Here is a 20,428-nt window from a genome sequence, read left to right on the forward strand (position 1 = left end):
TCCATGAACACTCTAGGAACTACCAATTTGCCTACATCTAACTCCCAAATGTTGTTCATTGGGGCTGAGGAGTGTCTCATACCAAATCCAACTTTAAACAAACCTAACCCAGACAACCCTATATGCAAGTCTCTCAGCCAAGTGCCTTTTTCATACAATCCGTCTCCTATTCTTAAACGAGGAGCTTTTGGCACTAACTCTTTAACCTTAGCTACCACATTAGTTGACATGGTTAATTGCTCTAGGAAATCATCACAGATTTCCCTCTCTTGGTAATTAACTTTCCCTGAGAACTCCCTTTTAGGTGCCATTTCAACAATGCTATGCAAGTAACTGAATTATTAACCATAGTGATTTCAAATAGGACATACCCCAATTCAAACAAACTATCAAGTAATTGCTAAGCAAAAGCACGAGAGAACCTATTCTTGGCTTGAAGAAATTTGCTCTGCACCCGCTTCTTCGCAATAGCTCTTCGAAATGATGGCTACATTCAATTGATGTGAGACCATACATGGCAATCTGGCTCTTAACTGCAACATTGATACCGCATGCTTCAGCCGTCCCTTCAGAATTGAATTCATGGAAGAATTCAAAAATTGGCTCCAACAGGTCATAACATGCCTATGTATTTTCTCTTCGCTCTTTCACTATTTCGCAGAGCATAACAGCCTAGCATGTTCATCTAGAAAAACTATGCTAGCCACCTGATCAGATGGAACTTGATTGTTCTTTATGTTTGTTTTACCTTTTTACCTTAATACTGGGCCCTACCTTCTTTTCGCCACTTCGCGGGCTTTAACCATCAAGCATTTTCCTTTCGAGAAGCTGCGCCAAGCATTAGATGGAACTCTAACCACTCGGCCTTAACTCTGACCAGGACCGTCAACCTTTTAAACTAACCGCGCCTCATCTTAATGGCTAATATTTTTTCCCTATTTCACAGAGGTTAATCCACTTCCATCTTTGGGTCACAAAACAATGAGAAGTGTTGGATCAGTCTTGAGATGAATTCCTTTTAAGTGGGTCCTTTATCCAGGTATTACTTACCCCACTTGTTCACTGGTTAGAAAATGCCACGTGGCACTTGGCCATTAGCCCTGGAAGCTCTTTCAGGTTCAGTTCTGAGTCAGCCACATGTCTTACTCCATTATTCCCACATAACCGTCGATTACACATAGGCGGGCCCTCAATCACTTTTTAAAACCACGTGTCACTTGACACATCATCATCAAGCCCCACAAAAAGCAGCAAATATCATGCCACGTCATGCCCTCATGTGACTTCCTTTTGTCTTTCACTACTTCACGAACATTAATCTCCGGTTGGTTTGCAGCCACGAAACAATGAGAACCATTGGATCAAAATAGAGTTGATCGACTTTTATCTTTGTGCCTTGCCTGCTCTTTGGGCCCACCAGCCTTTAATCCTCAAATTTAATTCGTTGAACACTTTAATTTTTGGCCACATGTCACTTTCTTACTTGCCATTTAAAATAGCTGGACTGCTCACTTGGAATGCCATGTCATTTTTGCCACTTCGCGAAGGCTATTTTCTGAGCATCTTCATCTTGCGAAACTGCACTGGCCATTAGATCTTGGGAACTTGCGCATCTGTTATGCTTCTTATAACCCTCCTCAGCCGGGCCCATCAACCTTTCGCCATTTTGCAAAGAGTAAACTACAAGCATCTCTCAGCCGCGAATCAACGTGGGCCATTGATCCTTTTCAAAACTGACCACCTTTTAGACAAAGGAGAAGTCTTCACTACTAGGTCCCACAAAACCTTTTCACCATTTCGCAAAAGGTAACTTACTTGCTTATTTTGGCTGTGAATCAATGCGAACCATTGGATTCAAAATGAGATGGAGTCTCGTTAAATTGGCCGCCAATGCACGCAGTCAAGCCTGCTTTTGCCTTTCGCTATTTCGCATAGCTTAACACACCAGCAACTTTGCCTAATGAAACAACAAAAGGCATAGATTTATTTGAGAGTTGCGTGACACTTATGGGACCTGACAACATTTAGGAAAAGGCATAAGAGATAGGCATAAATTTTACAATTATTTAACGACCACCTAGGCAAGCAACAAGGGGGGGGACACTTTATACGACTTAAAAACCCATTACTTAAGTGAATAAAGTAATGCAGAAATAGAAGCCAGAGGGTTTTTATTAGACATTTGAGCGATTAAAAACTAAAACCTTTAACCCTTAAAGAACTAGAACAGATTTGAAGCAACTAATAGCAAACCTGACTCAAAATTTTCAAAGCTTAGCCAATCATGGGAAAAGAAAACCCATTTCTTAAACAGTGATAACACACCCCCCTCTTAGTTGTCCACCAGTTATCCTAATAGGGAGATTGGATGTTTTGTGGAACAACTTCTAGAGCTCAAGCATGATGCTTTCATCGACATTATCTCACACAACAATTTTGTCAAGTCTTAGCAGAAGATTAAGGAGGAGGAATATTTGTTGAAGGAGGAATATTCTCATCTTTGGTAGTTGGAGGTTTAGGTTGAGGCCTTTTAGGTTGGACAAGAGGAGAGGCATACCTCTTCTCTTTATAAGAGAAAGGAGGTGGAACTACACCATATAAAGGAGGAATGTTTGGTGTAGGAAGGAGACCAGGTCTATCATGAGGAGGAGGTACAGGTCTAACCTTAGGAGGAATAGTGTTAGTCTTCTTAGGAGAAGGCATAGTTATATCCATTAGAATAGGTTGGGAGTCTTCCTTAGGTGGAAGATTAGTTCTATCCGTCAAGGGAAGAACCTCATCTTCAAGAATGATAGGAATGTCAAGTTTTGGAGTTATAGGTTGGCTTAAGCATAGGATCATATCTTTCTTCCACTTTTTATAAGATTGAAAGAGCGCATTTCTTCTCGGTGGAAGAGATTGGAATTGTTTAGGCCATAAGAAATCAATAGCAACACCTGGGCTTATTTCAGCTAATCGAAATAAGCTATGGTAAAAAGTTATGATTTCTTCATTGTGTGGAAATTTTAAATACTTATGGATTGGAGAAGCAAAGGCCTTCATGGAAGATAGCCAAGGATAGCCCAACTTCACATGGAATTTCTTAGAGGAAGGAATGATAACAAAGTTGACATCCACAGTTTTAGTGTGAACCTCAATAGGAAGTGTGATAGAACCAATGGTAGGACAATTAAATCCATCAAATAACTTAACAACCACATCAGTGTCATCATAGATTGGTTTATTCAAACGTAAAGTGAAAAGATACTCCTCAGTGATCATATTACCCATGCAAGAGTGATCAATAAGCACACCATGACAATGAATTTCATGAATCTTTGCAACTATTTATAGAGCTCCATCAAGTTCTCTAATGGTCTCACTAGGGTCAAATGTGATACATAAATCCTTAGGTTTTCTTCGTTTCTCTACCATATTCACCAAATTTTGAATCGTGGTAGTCACATCAGAAGGAGAGAAAGAGGTATGTTCAGTCTCAATCACATTAGAGGTACGAGAAGGTAAGGGATTAGTAAAAATCTTAAAATTTTGATTAGGAGGGGCTACTAATTTGTTTCCCTTATGATTCACACCTGCCACAAATATAGTTTTATTATCAATCAAATCTTGAATCTTACTTTTCAATGCAAAATATTTCTCTGTGTCATGACCTAGTTGATGATGAAATTGACAAAAAGAATTATTATCAAAGTAGGGTGAGGCTACCTTAGAAGGGTCAACTGGTTTTATTGGAGGAAGTTTAATAACATTTCTTTGTAACAACTGAGACATAATGCTATGTAAAGATTCATTCAAAGGACTTAACTCTCTTTCTCTTTTGAAAAATTTAGAAATGGGAGACATGCATGTTGTAGCATTCACATTGTTGTTGTTGATGTTGTCATTGAATTTAATGAATCCTTTACTTGGTTTGAGCTTCACAAACGGTTGTTGAGCACTGTCACCCTTATTAGTTGGAGCTATAGGAGTGGATTTCTCTAGTTGACTCACAGTCAGTTGATAATTGTGAAGTATTGCACATAACTACAGAAAGGAAGTGAACTCAGAAAGGAGAAGTTTGTCTCTAATTTATTTTTGCAAATTAGAAATGAAAATTCTTTGAATATCATTATCAGGCACATGAAAAGAAATTTAAGAACATGAATGCTTATATCTACCAATGAAATCGGTCACTTTTTCTTTAACACATTGTTTACAATGCATTAAATTAGTCAAAGTGATTTTAAGACCTATGTTGTTTTGAAATTGTTGAATAAAATCATTTCCTTATTGTTGAAAAGAAGTAATAGAATAGGAAGGCAAAGACCAATACCATTGTAAAGCCTTATCTCTTAATGTTCTAGTAAACAATTTTGCAAGCAATCTTTGATCATAAGAAAAGTCAATACACAAAGTTTGGAATATCTTGACATGTGTTAAAGGATCACCTTTTCCATTATAGAGTTCCAATGGAGGAACTTCAACATGTTAAGGCGGGATGACTCTAACAATATCAAGAGAAAGTGGGCTCACAACATCGAACGTGGGCACATTGTTGGTTAACAGATTTGACCTTTCAAAAATTACTCATAAAAGCCAAAATTGAAAGACCCAAAAAAATAACCAATAGTTGAGTCACTTGCAATAGTATATGCAAGTTCTCTCTAATTATTTTACAAGGCGTAGCTACCTTCAAAAGTTATGCAATGAATAAAATTGCAAGTTATGCATTTAACCAGAAGGCAAAGAAGGCAAACAACCATCTATCCATAGCCATGAAATAGATGTGAAAGTTTATATTTAGAATTAAATGAATGCAGAGAAGTAACACACCGATCACCCCTTCCCACACTCATGGATGAGAAACAATGAAAAGGATGAGCAACAAACTTTACAATAGATTGATTATTTTGAATTCACAGATTCAGAAACACAATCTGCTTTGTTTGATCTAATGGAATTTACATAAAAAAATGATTACAGAGACATTAAGAATTTGCAATGTAAAAGAAAACACAAATGAATACATAGATTAATCTACATTTGTCTTATTCCTCAATGAAAATCGAGCCTGTAGACTCATATCCATGCACATCAAAATAAAATGGTGACTGATAAAAAAAAATTGCCCCCTTTCTCCTTTACAACATCAAATTAACAACATCAAAAAATAAATTACAGCAACAACTCCCTTCTTTCTTCCCCTTTTCATTACAAATATAGGCCTCTTTCTTTTTGTTGAGACTTTCAGTTTTTATAACTATTTCTTGAAGAAAATGAAATTCAAATTCATGTGAAATTGCTACTTCTAAATATATTTTAAAACATATTAAAATGTTTTAAAATATTATACAAAAATAAATGAGAATTATTTTTAATTTCTCTTGCAGCCACTTTTTACTAATTTCACCATGAATCAACCATGCATCCTAGAGCCACAAAAATTTGCAAGAATTCATGATAATTAAAATAATAGATGGTTTTCTCACCATTTTTTAACAGCTCGCCAAATTAGGGTACTTTATTTGAAAATTGACCTTGCCAACCATATTGTTGCATTGAGAAAGTATTAAAATAATATATCATATGAGCTCATATGGCTATAAAATTAAATCTGCAAGTATTTGGGACCAAAATATTAGGTGGGTTGTCTTTAGATTTTGAAAATTTGCAACTTTGTTTGGGCTGCATTTTGACTCACGGATGCATTTTTAGGCTGATAGAAAAATGAACCTTGAACCGTTGAACTTTGAACCTTGAACCTTGAACTCTGAACCTTTGAACCTTGAACCTTGAACCAATGAAGGTTTAAAGGTTCAATTTCATTCTCTGCATGAACTTTTATTCACAAGTTAGACTTTCCACAACTAAGGCATAATACACACAAAGATGCAATGAACCGATGAAGTGATGAACTCTGAACTAAACTCCAGGTTCAAACAAAAGGTTCAAAGATGCAAACACTTAGACATAAAGATGCATTGGTCGAGAGAGACTTAAAGCAGAAAGATGACAACTTAAGAGAATTAATTATGTTGAATTAAACACACATTATATCAGTACAAATATACCAATGTAAGAAAAATCAATGAGTGCAAAAATAGCAGGTAACAATTGGCTCTGACTATGGGACAATGACTGCAAGGATGAAGAGAATCCAAAACATCTCTGGGTGAGACCAGTGCCTTATCCATTGGGAAATAGAGTCAAAGAAATTGTATCAATAAAGGGCGCTGCTTTGCAGAGGGGTGGAGGGGAATAGGGCAAGAACTGAAAACTAACAAGCCAAAACCACTAAAGCCTATAGAAAACCAAAAAAATTATTTGCATGTATGTATAGGGGTTGGAAATACCTTTACCTCAAGGGAAACTCTAGGCTTGTCATGTAAAAATGTTAACTGACTAGGAAAAATATGAGCCCTTCCTCAACAATTGATTATTACCACGAAATGTAGCTAAGAATAATGACCCTCTGGCGACTACTTCAATGCTACTTGTCAGATTCACAAAATGCAATGATAATCTGTATACACACTCATATCCAAATAACCATTTTTCATCAAAAACATCCTGATCACAGTATGTTCCTTTCCTAGTTCCCTGTATGACCTCTATAAAATGACCCAGCTCAACATTGTCTATGAGTTTACGAATTTCATCAGGAACTGAGAAAGAAAAGTTAAAGACCAAGCTTTCCTCCTTTTGATCATAGGATAAACCATTTTCAATGCATGCGACTGATGACTATGACTTTTGAATATTATATTCTTCCAGCACGGGATCAGATTTGGCAGGGATGTCTTCTTCATTTTTTAGACAAATATAATCATCACTCAAAGTACTGTGATTTTCACTCATATCCTCATCAAACTCCATCATAAAATCATCATATTCTTTAAATCCAATCTTATTAATTGGATTATCAACATGAAACTCAAGAAACTGAAATGGAATCTTTTCAATATTTTCTGTAGGAAAATAATTTTATAGTAAACGAGCATGTTACCTTCACTTGTGATTCTTCTCCATTTCCTTGATCAAGAAATTTAAAAGATAAATATTCGGGCTTCAACACACACAAATCCAATTGATTAATTTCTTCTATGAACACCAGATTTTCAATCTTTCTCTCAACTTCATTACCAAAAATGAAAACTTCCATTTCTTGATTACATTCTAAAGATTCTTTTGCAGCCTTATGCAAAATGCTATCCTTTTCTTGATCTTTTCCATCAATGTTAAAAGTAAAAGTTTCTAATTCAAGAGGAAATGGAGGTGCAGATATGTCAGCATTCATACCTTTCTTTGTATCCCAAAAACTATGGACAAAAGCATTTATATCAGCTTTAGTAACATTACCATTGACATCTTCAACTCCACACCGTAGATTATCACTTGAACTCTTTAGGAACCAATCAAAAACATTGACACTCTTATGTTTTTCTAGGAATGATTATTTTTCAGGCTACTCAACATGACCTGCTTGCATGCATGACAAAGGATGTTTATGCTTCTCACTTCCATCCTGATGCAGATTCTATGGTGTTGTTACTAGCACAATATCATGTTCATCCATGATCCTGAGATTATATGAAAGATGAGGATCCAAAGGAACACAATACTCGTCATCTCCAAGCGCCTCTTTAATAATTTTCAACTTTTCTACTATTACTTGCAACTGATGAGTTTCTTGCTTAAGATCTTTAAGTGGATAGTATCTATGGTGCATGCTCCTCAACAACAGTGCATATTTGTGGTATTGAGAAGGGTGTAACCCTTTATTTTCTACCTCACAAATAATTTCTTTGAAGGCATTTAAAAATCCATGAAGCATCTCATCATCTTCAGCCAACACTTCTTGGAAAGTAGGTGGAAGCCTTCTTTTATTTGGCTGGATTTGAACCCAATGTGCTGATAAGTCATTCCACTCAGTCATAGTCTATACAACATCTTGCTCACAAAAAATTAAAAAGTTATTAGATGTCATCTCTTCATCTTCTTTTAGCAGTTTTGGTCTCTTTACCACAACTTACAATTGATGAGTCTCTTGCTCCAGGTTCTTGAGTTGATAATATATTTGATGTACACCTTTTAACAAAAGTGCAGATCTATAATCTTCAGATGGATTCAATCCTTTCTTCTTAGCTTCACATATGCTTTCTTTGAAAGCATTCCAAAAATTTTGAAGTGTTGAGTCACTTTCAACATTATTTTCTTCAATTGTTGGTGTGTATCTTCTTCTGAATCGGTTGTTTTTCTTGGCTTCGATTCCAACCATCATTATGAGATCTTTTAATTTACATAATCACCAACTTTCAATCTGGGGAAGGCAACATTAGATGTAATAGAAAAGCACTAATCTTTTCGATCCCCAACACACACTAAACTTGGATTGATTCATGGAAGAGATTTGTTGTTGTAATGATGACACAGTTTGAGCAAGATTATTAATGGTTGCTTTAGTTGAAGAATTCATATTAGACATGTTTGATTGAGAAGGTGGTGTGTTAGGATTCTCAAAGATACTGAGAGGGGGGGTGAATCAGTATCTAACCGGTATATCAATTTACATGATTTAAAACATGAAAAGCATATTAAAACTGAGTACTGGTAAACCAGAAATAATGCAGTAAATAAGAACAATAACAACAACATGAGAAGCACACCATAACACAGTATTTTAATGAGAAAACCTAATTTGGGAAAAACCTCCATGGGATTTGTGACCCATAATATTCGCTTACTGACCAATAAGGGAATATTACTCTTACAATAGGGGCCTGCACATGCAGGAAGGCCAAGTGCCTAGAGCTCACTGCTCAATTACAAAAGAAGTCACACTGACTTACAAAAATGGATTATACTAATCCAATGTCTTGTACTTCTTCAGATTAGCATCTGCTATGCCAGATTTAGTACTGGTTTAAGCTCTGCTACAACATAAACCTTTAACCAACAGTTCACATATTAGGTTTGCTATTACTTTTTCATACTTTGCATCCTATCTCATATATATAAATGATCTACAATTATCTCATACATATATGAGTCATATTACAATCTGCCATGTCGGCTTACAAAAGATTTTACAATTAATTACAAAATACATTAATACAAAATTGTTGTCGGCCAGGGTGTTGGTATTCTTCCTTTTCGCTACTAGTGTTCTGTGTACTGGTGTAGAGTCTATCAGTGTCGGTGCCTGCCGGTATCACATGATTGCAATTGCCATCAATGACAATACCTTCAATCACGTACAATTTCTCATTGGAGTGTGCATTTTCCAACAATCTTCCCCTTTGCCTTGATGGCAACACTCATGAGAAAAATTCAAGAATGCTTCCGAAAACTAAAGTCCAAAAAACACTTTGCCAAAAAATTGTGTTATCAAAAATGTATGCCAAAAACTGTATGCTCCCCCTGAGCAGATAATCTCCACTTCCTTCTGACCATTTTTCTCACCACACTACTCCCCCTTTGACATTAGTGACAAAGGTTGTCATTCACTGTCAATGGAGTCTTACTTGGATTCTTGTAACCGGTGGGTTACAATCTGAAAGATATCTGTCAAAATCAAATTTATACCATTACTGAATGTTTTGTTGTCTTTTATTGCCTTTTGTGTTTTCTACACTGTATCGGCGAGTATGTGCATTTTCTCTTCTGGTGTCTTCAGTTTGGGAACCAGAGCCTCAGATATTTATTTTCTCAAAGAAATGAGGTATTATAGGCTTGGATTTGCATTTCAAGTCCTTTGCTTTATCCTTTATTCTCTGTTTATCATTCTCTAACTTCTTGATTTTCTCTTCTAGCTCTGCAATCTTCTTTTCTATCTCCAAAAATGAGTCCGATGATCCTATCAGATTGTTAGCAATATTGTTAATCTTATCTTGTACTTTTCTGATTTCCTTGTCAAGGTCTTCTATTAAGATATTTGTCTTACAAGTTTCCCTATATAGTTTTTTGAAGTCAAAAATTATTTCTCCAAGTTCTAGTAATAGGGTATCCATTTTCTCCTTGTTCTTCTTCACAATTTCCTCAAAGAATTTCTCTTTTTCTTTAATCATTCTTTCCTTAAAAGTGTCCTCATTTATTTGATCAACAGTTGATATGTTGTCGGTGATGAGCTTAGACAATGTGTCTAGTTGACCTAAAGAATCCTTATTATCAACAATGCACTTTGGTACTATCAATTTAAGAATTCAAATTGTATCATCAATAGCCTTATAGGCTTGTGCATTACATTCTGTGATCTTCTTTATTGAATCCAATAAGATCTCTGTTACATTTGTAGGTCTGAATTTTGCCATAGATGTACCAGATGTTTGTCCAGTAGTCTTTACAATATCCATGCTACCAGTTGTGGTAATAAACTTACTTGATTCAACCTCTGGTAGGTTAGTCTGTGTTTGCATTTCTACAAACAAAGGTTTTTGCTTTTCAGTTTGGGTCGGTGGCACTATCTCTCTCTAAACCTATGCATCAACCTATGCCTATTTTGGTTTCTCTATCTGTGTCTCAGAAGGTTTCTCTGAGCTTTCAACTGTCAGTTTCTCAGATGTAGTATCAATTTGTACCTCTAAACTCTCTTTTGCTAGTTCTTCAGATGATTTTTTAGTTGTTTCTACTGGTTTCTCAATGGTATCCTCAACTGGTTGTTCTTCCTATGTAGGTTTTTCTATGCTTATTTTAACCTTTGCAGCCGGTGACTCAGTAGTCACATCTTCCTCTTTATCTTTAGTGGTTTCTCTGTCAACCACAACATTTACTTCCTGGGTGTCTACATTCACAGTATACAAAATTTCAGACTCAGGATTTGTAATCTCTAGTGGAGTCTTCATACTCTCTGTGGCCGGTTGACTGTCAGTAGTATCTATCGGTGGAGTATCTGAAAGAGGTGGGGGCACATTGTCAGTTATTTTAAGGCTTGGAGGTCCACCTACATTACCTTTCCCGTTATCTTTGTCCTTTTGATATACTTTAATAGTCTTTGGTTTGAGTAATTCTTCTTGTTTTTCTTTTTCCACAAAGAATATATCCCATGCATCTGATGTTTCCTCAGAGACTTCCTTTACTCTACCTGCCATTGTTGCTACATTTTAGTGAGTAGTGGTGAGTACTATCCGATTTTCTTCACTGATTAGTTTATCTATTTCATCAGTTGAGTTGACTAGATGTACTGCAACTAGTTTTTCAATTTTAATTTTCTTGTCTAGCTCAACAATGGCTAACCTTCTAGCTTCAAGTCTCCTATACAGATCATTTGGAATTTCATCAACAACTTCCATAAAAAATTTCTTGTATATATCTAAGTGTAAGATTACACTATTCTCTATGCTTTCCTTATCATCAGCTGATAGTGTATTGTATATTTTGTTGATGTTCTTCAACTTACAATCCTCTATAATTTTACTCAGAAGTTTATCTATTGGGGCAATATCTTTTTTTACCTTCTTCTTCTTAGGATTCATTTTATTTGTGGGAGGCCTTACTGCCTGTTCTTTTTGTTTGGTTCTTTTTGGTGTAGGAGAGGGTGCCGGTGTGGGTTTTCTTTTCCTTTCTACCCTTTTAAATATTGTCGGTATATCAATCTCAGAAGAAGTTCCAATCGGTGAAAGATGAGTTTTTGGTTGAGGTGCTTCCAACTCACTTTCCCTTATACCAGTTTGTCTCAAAACATCTTCCTTGATTGCTTTAGCCTACCAGGTTCCTTTCCTTACAGTTGCTTCAACCTTCTTAACCCTTTTCCTTGATTTAATTCCACTTTCTATTGTTTCTGCATTTCCAAAAACTTCCTGAGTAGGTTCCTTGGGTGCTTGAAGGAGGGCTTTTGCATAAGTTTCAATGATATTATCATTTGTTTCATAGCCCATTTTAGTTACCCAGATAGTTCTAGGGATAATTGCCTCCATCCAGATTGCATCTTTCTTGATCACAAAACAAATTTCCTTTTGATATTTATCCACAATAGCTTGTGACAGTCTTAGTCTAGTTTTCATTCGAGTCTTCAATGCTTGAAAATGTTCATTTAGGTTTTTCTCTTGGTTTTCTCCCATATTGTTCAATAGATCCAACAGTTGTTTTCCTACCGGAATGTCAAAACCAAAATCTCTTGGACCAATACCAGGTACTTGTTTTGTTATGTACATCATCAGACAAACAAGCAAATTTCCAAATCTGAATGTTCCTTTCTTATCTCTTTTAATCTTTCCCAGATTGTCTATCAACTCATCTTTGAGCCATTCACATACATCTATCCTTGCATTATCATAGGCTAGAAATTGAGTTCAACCTATTTGCATGTGTAGCCTTATAACCTAAGATCATACTACTAAATCTGATATTTATGTCTTTTACATCGTTCACCCTTAGAGACCTTTTATCAAATGTTGCACCAGTTAGGTTTATCGTTGTGTCATTTGAGAACTTCTTTGTTTTGTCAGGTCTATTACCGGTGGAAGGTAACCCTGTTACAACTTTTACCATTTCTTTTGTGATTTTAGTAATTGAATCTAACCAAAAAAATTCACCATGTACTCCGCTTAACACAATCCTTATGATATCCTAGGTAAAATCTGAGATACTAAGGATTTTAGTAAAACCTAGGGTTTCCACTATTTTGTGTTCTGGTTTGACATTTCCAGACTCATCACAAATCAAATTCTTATACATATTCTTGATCTCATCATCACCTAATTGCTCAATATGACAATGTATATACATCCTAGGGTCTTCAGCATATACTACTCCCTTAGGAATTTGAGAAAATGCACCTATGCTATCATCTTTCTTTGCAATTTTGGTAACCGGTTGGAATACGGGTCTAGGGCGCTTAATGACCTCAACAATAGTAGGGTTTTCAATAAATTCAAGAGTGGATGAAGATGCCATAGCTATAAATACCTCAATCTTCCTTAAGGATGAATGTTTTGATGGATTGCTTCACTTCTTCGCTTAGAATGCCTTCGCTCGGGAATTTTTGCGCTCTCGAAGATTTGAATGCTTGGTGAATGAAAAAGGAGCCAAAACATTCACTTTATAATGTTATTTTCTCCAGCTACCACATTTAATGCTCATCGATTAAGTCACAACTTAACTCATCTGCCAGTATAGAAGTAATTTCAACTTCTCACCATCAACCGAGGGAATAATAGCATGTTTTTCATTTTGTTGCTAAACCCCCAAAGGATTTTCCTTTAGTTAGATGAAGAGTCTTCTACTGGTGGAGTGTTACTCTATTCTGCTAGTGGAGGGGTATTCCCTTCAACATTCTGATCTAACTTTCTGATCCATTGTTTTGAGAATTATTGCTTTATCTCTTCAACCTTTTCTTTACCTTTCAAACTAGGACCTTTGGTATTTGCCGGTTACGCCTTACTTGTACAAAATTTTGCAATATGTCCAATCTTGTTATAGGCATAACAAGTCACATTGTTCTTCTGAATAGATTTCCCATATCCTATGCCGGTATGTGTTTTGCATTGATTAGATAAGTGTCCAAATCTTCCACAAATATAACATCTTACATTCATTCTGCAATTTTCTAAATTATGACCAACTTTGTTGCATTTAGAACATTGATCGGTGGGTGTATTAGTATTTTGATGATTTCTAGATCTACACTGATTTTCTCTGACCATACTTGTTATAGTTAAAGCATTTGTGATTAAATTTGTAAGCAGTAGGTTGTCTTACTGGTTTTCTATGATCATGATTGTTTGCAGTACCAGAGCTTTCACGAACTTCAAAGACAAGGCCATTTGTATCACCATTAGGTTTCTGATTCTTCAGCATGTCACCAAGTTCTTCTGACCTTTTCTTGAATTTCTCCTTGTGTTGATTTGCAACACTCAGTTCATTCTCCAAGATTCCTTTTTGTCTCATGACTTCAGTTCTGTCATTTTGTGTATGCATTAGATCTGTCTTCAACATATCATTTTCATGATTGAGTCTTGTGTTTTCATTTCTAGCATCATTTAGTCTTCTAACTATGTCTTCTTTATTCTTCTTTCTATCTTCAATTTCTTTACAAAATCTCATAGTCATATCCTACATCTCATTCTTTGTTGTATTGATTTCTTGTCTTAGCTTGTTTACCAGATCATTAAGAGTTTCCCTTTCATTTTCCTCATTCTGCATCTTTTCACAAAGTTCTCTCCTCTTGTTCCTTTCAATAGTAAAATTCTCTTGAAGTGCTTGAATAATATCGTGAGCAGCATTCAGATCATCCTCCAGTTTGATATTCTTCACTTTTTCTGTATCACAGTCTGTAAGAGTTGTTTCCAATTGCTTTCTAAGGTTTTCCATCTCTACCTGTGACAAGATCTTCCTCAAGCTGTTAGGCTTTTGAAAATAGAGGACCAAGCTCTGATACCAATATTTAGGATTCCCAAAGATACTGAGAGAGGGGGTGAATCAATATCTAATTGGTATATCAAATTACTTGATTTAAAACATGAAAAGCATATTAAAATTGAGTACCGGTAAACCAGAAATAATGCAGTAAATAAGAAAAATAACAACAACATGAGAAGCACACCATAACACAGTATTTTAACGAGGAAACCCAGTTTGGAAAAAACCTCGATGGGATTTGTGACCCACAATATTCGCTTACTGGCCAATAAGGGAATACTACTCTTACAATAGGGGCCTGCACATGCAGGAAGGCCAAGTGCCTAGAGCTCACTGCTCAATTACAAAAGAAGTCACACTAACTTACAAAAATGGATTATAATAATCCAATGTCATGTACAACTTCAGATTAGCATCTGTTATGCCAAATTCAGTACTGGTTTAAGCTTTGCTACAACATAAACCTTTAACCAACAATTCACATATTAGCTCTGCTATTACTTTTTCATACTTCGCATCCTATCTCATCTATATAAATGATCTACAATGATCTCATAAATATATGAGTCATATTACAATCCGCCATGTCGGCTTACAATATATTTTGCAATTAATTACAAAATACATTAATACAAAATTGTTGTCGGCCAGGGTGCTAGTATTCTTCCTTTTCACTGTCGATGTCCTGTGTGCCGATGTAGAGTCTTTCGATGCCGGTGCCTGCTGGTATCACATGATTGAAAGGTTGCCATCAATGACAATACTTTCAATCACCTACAATCTCTCATTAGAGTGTGCATTTGCCAACAGTGTGATGTTGTTGAAAGAAGACATTGATTGAGATTAAGGTGGAGGAACACTATGGTAAGTAGGCATAAGAGATGATTGAGCAGGAAATGGGATACTAAAAGGAGGAATAGAATGATTGGATGAATTGCCCCCTTGCGTCATATTGATTGGGTGAGAGGCAAGGGGAATACTTATTAATTTCATGGGTAAGGATGAAGGGCTTTTTGAAGAAGAGGGATTTCCCCCATCACTAATGGTTGTAGGTATGACATTTTGAGTTGATGTAGTCATGATATTTAAAGTGAGTAGGAATACTAGCCATTGGAGTGGTCAAAGGAATAGAATGATTGATTTGTGTAGAAGGTTGTGAATAACCTAAGTTCTCAACACAACTCTTTATAGGCATGACATTAGAATCAACAATATTATAAATGCCACACAATATATTAATTCCTTTCTTATCACTTTGAATCATGCACTTGAGACCTTCAATTAATGGAAGAGCTTCACTATTAGGGTATTCTTGGGACATCCATTGTTGAAAGTTGTCAAATTGATTATCCAATTTTGAAAGTTGATCAATAGATACTCTAGTCAAAGCTTCTTCTTCATCATTTGAATCATCAATTGGATAAATAGAAATGTTATTATGATGCAAAAAATTAGCATTATCCTCATTGAAGAATTCACCAAAATTAGTGTGCATCTCCTTGTTAATTAAACCTTTGGAAGCCTTAATTCTAATGATTCATCTAATGAGGATAGTGTAGGTAGGACTAATAGTGGTAAAACTCATGCACTATGTTGTTCACCAGAAGTGATAACCCAAGAACACCTGCAATTGATCTATGAAGTAGCCAATTCAATCTATGAAGAACCTTAGGGCTTGGACAACATGACAAGGATATGAATCCTTCTACTCTTCAGGCTTTGCAAAAACTAGGTGGGTATACCTTTGATGCTTAGATTTAAATTTATTACACATCTATGAAAGCATCAACATAAATAGATAGATCTCACCAGGGCTCCAAAACAAGTAGTTCATTGCAGATGGGCTAGATCTACACATAAAACTCAACTATGCTTGAGCATGAGATAGATGAAACATTTCAAAAAATAACATACACTAAAGATATTCTGATTGGATTTTAAATTGGTTTGAGAACCCCCTTAATTGCAAGATTACTGCCTTATCTAAGGGCAACAGAGTCACAAATCAAACTATAGGTGAAAACTTATACTACTGATTCATCTTAATTCTCAAGTATTCATGCATTTAATGCCTTGCATAAATGTATTACTCAGCTCATCCATAGAAAATATCAGATCCAGAAACATAATCCCTATTTTATTAATGTTTGTTCAAAGAGTTTAAAATCTTCCTTGAAGATTACCTACAAACCAACATTACACTCACAGACACAACTGCTCATGACCAACATGATCCTCCTTAAGAATCAGATTTGAATAAAATGAGATTACATTTTAGAGACAAATTCTGCATGAATTTGTGCATGACTTAAGAACCTGCAAATAAGAACACCTATAGCAAAGAATTGAACTCCATTACTGAAAGAAAAGCCCTGCATTGTACAGTCTTCAAGAATACTCAAAATTGGAAGCCATGAAAATTGGAGCCATTCTCCAAATTTCTAGAACCCTTACAACTGAGAAGAATTGGGAATAAGAAGGAGAGGGAAGAAAATCAAATCTGCAACTGAAATTGCCAAGTGTCTCCTCTCTAATTGAATTTCAATTCCTTCCTTTTTCCCATGGAAACTACTCTCAAAAGATCTGATCTTTGTTGAAACCAACTCCATAACTCCATTCCTCATCTCAAGAGCTTTCTAGAAACATAAAATACTTCCTATTTTGGCCAAAAATATAGCCCTAGGCGAATTAATCCCTTATGTGTGCACATCATTTAAATTTTTGAATTATTCAATATAGTTAGAACTATATAATTAACATGATTTTAATTTTAATTTTTGCTCGCCTTTGGTCCTGACGCTTTGCCACGTGGCGGGACCTGATTGGCTAATGGGGTTGATTGGACGCCACCTGGGATGACACCTCATCACTACCATGTCATCCGCTTTGTCACTGCCACTTGGCCGCCACATGTATGCCACTTTTGCGCCACATCATCCCCACTAGAATGGGACCTACCTGCTGGACACCTGACTGTACCTGTCATGTAATCGCCACCTAGACTTCGCCATTTTGCATTTCTCGTTTCGCCATTTCACGACATCTAACGGGTGAGCATCTTCAGGTCACGAAATCGCGTAGGCCATCGGATCCTTCGAACTTGCTCATTCTTTAACACTGCTGCATTTTTGCCAAACCATTTCACGATTTCACGGTCTCTAAAATTTGTGCATCTTCGGCTTGCAAATCAATGCGCTTCGTCGGATCATCTCAAACCTGCTGATAGGTTAAGCTGACCCTTCTTTGCAAAATTCGCCTATTTGCCTTGGGAAGCATGCCTACGTGGGGTCCACCTAGTTGCCGCTCAGTCACCTCCTTCAGTCGCCTCATGATCCGCACCCACGCAGGGGCCTACCTTGAGTGCCCAATGACACCGTCCATCAAAAGCCCAGAGGCTTTGACATATTAGTTGTGTGGACATTTACTTATAAATATCAAAAAGATACACCTCCTAGTGAATGTGGGATAATGCCCTTTTCCTTGGAATGCATTTTGAAGAGTTTTCTGTTGAGTTTTAATGGAGCTTTCTTAAACATCTTTTGTTACCTCTTCACCAGACACTGTGCAGGGAGGACACTGGCTGAAGATTTAATGGGTGTTCCTCCTTCATTTACGCAGGGCTGCTACTATTGCATTTGCTTGTGAGTTTCAACGATTTTCATATACCCACGGGAGGGAAGAATTAACATAACTTATGTCGACCGGAAACCATGTAGAGGGGAGGATGAATGCTGCTAGTTTACCTCTGCCAAATTTGCATTTGCAAGGGAATTTTCTGCAATTTCTCCCACTTCAAAGCCATCACGAGAGACATTGGAAACTATCTTTACACCTACCAATTTGTAATTTGCAAAGATTTTCAAACCTGCTCTTGTAATCTTCCTATAGCTCCTTCCTCAAATTCACATCCAGCAGGGTCTTTTGCAGTATCTTCAGACACACACGTGAGCTTTGGGAAATGGGGGCACGTGAGGGAGGAGAGGATAGTAGCTGAAGTTGAAATTACTTGCATCTTCTCTACAGTCCCTGCAACACCAATGTAGAAGCATTGAAAATCTTCTACAGTCTTCAATGCCATGCCCAGGTTGGAGGAATATGGGGAGGCACGTGAGGAGAAGGAGGACACTACTGTTCATTTTGCTTTGACACATTTTCCATGGCCCCCTTTATGCCATGCAACCCCTCATTGCATTTTGCTAAAGACATAAACCCATGCCATGCATAACATGGAAGATGATATTGGCTTACCTCCAGTAAACGCCTTTTACCACATCATGAGAGGGTTCTGGCAAAGGTTGCAGCATTTTGAACATTTAAAATGGCATGCTGCCATGCCATGATTGCATTAGTTTTAAAACCACTAATGCCCTCCTCATCCACCACGCATGGGGCTTTATTTGGCATTTGATTTGGGGTTTCCTGTAATCTATTCACCATGCTTAAAATCCAAATTGTGTTGCCCACACCTCAGGGGATACATCTCATTAAACTCAAGTCAATGGATTCTTTAGTGATGGCGTGACAACAATCGCATATGCTTCATTGCCATACATGACATCAACCTGCTGAAATGCATTGAAGTTACAAAACTGTTGAACATTGCTCATCTCAATATGTTGTAATTTTCTGATTGGGATATTGTCCACAAAAAACACAGTGATTGCAATTCCAAAGAATCCTATACTCATGGAATTCAGTTGCAGGATCGAACCATAGGTGGAATCTCTCTTCTCGACCTATATGAACACTTCCATTCCCATAAACATTGGTTTGTAGAACATTCAACAAGAAATAATAATGACACTGCTATGCAAGCCCATAGCTTTATGCATCATGAAGTCATTTACTAAGAACAATTTTGCTGTAAAAATAATGCACGAGCCTGAGCCAGGTCAGGCCCCAAAGTGGGCTCGACTAAAAGAAATTTTTGTTTTCATGCAATTGACCTCTAAAAAGCTTCAGAAACCTTACCCACACCTCAGGAAATGATCGGCATCATTTTCATATCGTAAAACTGAATTTCGTAACCTTCAGGTGACTACGCCACATTTTCGCATTTAATCGCGAAGACGTAATTTTCAAAGTGCTCAAAACACTTTTCTGGAGCTCACCATCTAACAGGCGTGTACTCTGATATACAAGCATGAACACCACCAAGCGGTTTCTCAAGATGAGTGCCGAGCAAAGAGATATTAAGTGGCGAAAATGGCCAACTGGCTTTGTTGACACTGCGGACTTGATGAAGTCAATGTTCTGGCAACACATGATGCCTTTCTCAAAAATATCAAATGACCTCTGTAGGCCCTCAAATTTGAAACATAGGTACCTTGAAGTACATATTAAAACTTGGAAATCTTAGTTCAATCACAAGACTGATAGGATGCAAATAGTGTGCTCACAATAATTGCTACATTAACTGATACAACACTGAAAGTACGGATAACAGAAAACAATGGCTAAATTAACCGTTTTAAAAACCGATCAAACGGATTGGCAGAGGCTTGGAATTCGAAACATTTATACCAGCCTTATCTTGGAAGAAACATTTTGTCATGACAGTTACTGAGGCAATTTTTACATTTGTGCGAAACAGGGCTCTGAGTAGCTGTCGAAACAGGGACTAGTCAAACCACACGAACTGCAAATGGATTTGGCTATGAAAACTAAGCAAATGCATTCGTTAGGACTTGAAATTTTATAAGATAACTCACATTTATGCATAGAATTGAATCCATTTTTAAATTATCCATGATGATCAACAGGGAAAAAGATGTAATCTCTCAAAGTAGGCTACTCAATAAAATCTGCATTTGTGCCTAAAATTCACTTTCAGCTCACCCCTCGAAACGGGTACCTAGTAAACTTCTCCAAACTGAATTTTGAAAGGTGCACATCACTGCATAGGCCAAATGAAATATTTAGGACATGAATCCCGATCCTTACCCCCTGAAAATCAACTGGCTCCATTTCATCCTCTCTCTAACTAGGCCATTCAAACTGACTCATTTAAGTACTTTTCTGACATACAGAGCAAAATTTTGAAATGGGCCTATAAACTTTGACTCAAATTTAATGAGTCCCAATAGTGGCTCTG

Source organism: Cryptomeria japonica, chromosome 3 (genome assembly GCF_030272615.1).
Source record: "Cryptomeria japonica chromosome 3, Sugi_1.0, whole genome shotgun sequence".
NCBI lineage: Eukaryota > Viridiplantae > Streptophyta > Pinopsida > Cupressales > Cupressaceae > Cryptomeria > Cryptomeria japonica.